Source organism: Theropithecus gelada, chromosome X, assembly GCF_003255815.1.
Source record: "Theropithecus gelada isolate Dixy chromosome X, Tgel_1.0, whole genome shotgun sequence".
Lineage (NCBI taxonomy): Eukaryota > Metazoa > Chordata > Mammalia > Primates > Cercopithecidae > Theropithecus > Theropithecus gelada.
In genome coordinates, this window is record NC_037689.1 from 125,607,223 (window position 1) to 125,610,573 (window position 3,351).

A 3,351-nucleotide genomic window follows, 5' to 3' on the forward strand; every position below is an offset into this window, starting at 1 on the left:
TCCGGCACTCCCCAGTGAGATGAACCCAGTACCTCAGTTGAAAATGCAGAAATCACCGGTCTTCTGTGTCGCTCGCGCTGGGAGTTGGAGACTGGAGCTGTTCCTATTCGGCCATCTTGCTCCGCCCCCATATTATACATTGTATTCAATAGGTTGGATTTTATATTTCACTCTTCTCCCACTGTCATCCCTTTGGAGTCCCCAGAATATACTTTGCCCATCTTTATGTCCATGTGTATCATTTGTTTAGCTTCTACTTATAAGTGAGAACATATGTATTTGATATTCTGCTTCTATGTTAGTTTACTTAGGATAATGGCCTTCAGCTCCATCCATGTTACTGCAAGAGACAGGACTTAATTCTACTGTATGGCTGCATATTACTCCATTGTGTATATATACCACATTTTCTTTATCCAACCAACTGTTGGTAGACTCTTAGGTTGGTTCCATGACTTTGCTATGGTAAATAGTGCAATGACAAACATACAAGTGCAGATGTCTTTTTTATATAATGAAATCTTTTCCTTTGCTTAGCTACCCAGTTGCAGGATTGTTGGATCAAATGGTAGTTCTATGTTTAGTTCTTTGAGATATCTACATACTGTTTTTCATAGTGGTCGAAGTAGCTTACATTCCCACTAGTGGTGTATGAACATTCCCTTTTCTCCACATCCATGACAATATATGTTGTTTTTTGACTTTTTTTAACAGTAGGTATTCTTACTGGTGTAAGATGGTATCTCTGTGGGCTTTTAATTTGCATTTCTCTGATGATTGGTGATGTTCAGCATTTTTCACATGTTTGTTGGAAGCTTATATGTCTTCTTTTGAGAAGCATCTATTCATGTTCTTTGCCCACATTTTAATGGGGTTTTTTTTTTTTTTTATTTGTTTAAGTTTCTTACAGATTCTGGATATTAACCCTTTCTTGGATGCATAGTTTACAAATATTTTCTCCCATTCTATCAGTTGTCTGTTTGTCTTGTTGATTATTTCTTTTCTTGTGTATGTTTAGTTTGATTAAATCTCATTTATCTACTGTTGTTTTTGTTGAATTTGCTTTGGGGGTATTTGTCATAAACTGTTTGCCAAAGGTGATGTTCAGAAGGGTGTTTTCTGTTTCCTCTGGAATTTTTACAGGTTTAGGTCTGTAATCCATCTTGAGTTAATTTTTGTATATGGTGAGAGATAATGGGCTTAGTCTCTTTTTCTTTCTGTACAGCCCCACTAGTTGTAAACTGATCGCTCTACTGATTTTGAATATTGTCTTTAAAGTGATAGTTCCTGAAGTCAGTTTTTGTGATGTGCTGTGATCCCAGGGAATCTGGTCATAGCTGTTTCTTTTCAGCTTTCTCCAGTAAACTACCCAACCTAAGGTTTATCCTATATCTTCATAAATTTACCAATGTTTTCCCAATTACTCCACCAAAATATCAAGTGGTTTTTTTTGTTTTGTTTTATTTTTTATTTTTATGAAAGTGCCCTGTGGCTTGAACTTTTTCGCATTGTGTTTTAAATGAAGTAAGTTCCTTTTTCAAGGAATTAGGAGCTACCCATTTTCCAGACTGCTTCTCCCTTCTGGTATAGCTAGTAGCACAGGCTCTGAAGTTGGGTTTTAAAAAATGGCATGGCTTTCTTTGAATGACCCTTCTGCTGTAGGAGCTGAGCATTCAACATGTGGGGAGAGTGGCTTCAAGCATTCTTAGCTTGCTGTGTCTGGTGTACCACTGCTACCATATGAGCCAGGACATGGGTTATCATCACCCAAGTATTTTCAGCGGTACTGTGCTATGTTTGAACCTCTGTGCCACTGTGTGGGCTGAGCAGAAAAGAAGAAAGCCCACATTTCCTAGTCAGCCACATTCACTAACAGTCATAGAAAGAGGTAGCTGGGGGCAGTATAAGAAATTCTACTCCCCTTCTAGGAAGATAGTAACCTATCTGAAAGCTCTGAAAAAAGAGGGTTCTGTATTCTTGGCTGAAGTAGTCTGAAGTTTCTCTCTCACTGAGTTGGAAAGGGGAGGAAGGGATTAGGTCTCAGTTCAGATACCATAAACTCTCATTGCTATTTCCAAATTTCAGTAGATTTTCATGAATAAATGTTTCATTTGCAGCATGTCTTTAGGACCATTTCCGTTGACATTAAACAGTTGTTTTTCTTTTTCAAAACAATTTGCAGTTTTTCTCAAAGAACTTTTACTCTGTCATTTTATAAATCCATTCGTACAAATCAGATCTGCAAAGTGACATGAACTGGCTCCATCACACCACTATTTGTAAATATGTTCCTCATTTCTTTATTCGGTAATATGTTTTTCTCTATTTTTTTTTTTTTTTTGTAGCTGAGTGGTCTACAATAATTTGTGAAACTATACTTTTCAAATAGGTTTTCCAGCTTTGTGTTCATTAGCTATTTGCATTTGTGGATTTGTCCCATTCGTCAGTTCTAGAAAGCTCTTCATTTCCCTCAGTGTTATTCTTTCCCATTATCTCTTGCCTCTATAGTATTCATGTAAGCCACATTTTAACCTCTATTTCAGTCCTTATTTTAACTTAATTTCTAGATGTTGCAGCCTCACTTTTTGCTGCTTCCTGGATAATTTTTGTCTTTAGGTTCACTAATGTTCTGTATAGCGGTGTCAGTTTACATTTGACACATCTACTGGATATAGAATATTACTTTATTTATAATATCAATAATCTCATTTCTAATTTCTAGAAGTTGGTCTTATCTTTTTCTAAATATGTTTAATTATGTTTAATGGTCAGACGTTCCTTTGTAATACATTTAAATGGTAACTTAATTTTCTTAATTACAATATAATTTTATTTTGTATACTGTAAAGTATAATTTAAAAAATTTTGGTCGGGTGCGGTGGCTCACACCTGTAATCCCAGCACTTTGGGAGGCCTAGGCAGGCAGATCACCTGACGTCAGCAGTTCGAGACCAGCCTAGCCAACATGGTGAAACCCTGTCTCTACTAAAAATAGCTGCGTGTGCTGGTACATGCTTGTAATCTCAGCTACTCAGGGGGCTGAGACAGGAGAATTCGCTTGAACCCAGAAGGCAGAGGTTGCAGTGAGCTGAGATGGCACCACTGTACTCCAGCCTGGGCAACAAGGGTGAAACTATGTCTCGAAAACAAACAAACAAAAACAAACAAACAAACAAAACTTCAGTGTTTTCAGGTCTAATACTGGGATTTGTCTTGTGTTCTGTGTCTAGCTGACTACAGCTTATACACATTAGATTTCTTTTGAGACAAGGTCTTGCTCTGTTGCCCAAGCTGGAGTCCAGCGGCACACTCATGGCTCACTACAGCCTTGACCTCCTAGACTCAAGCAAT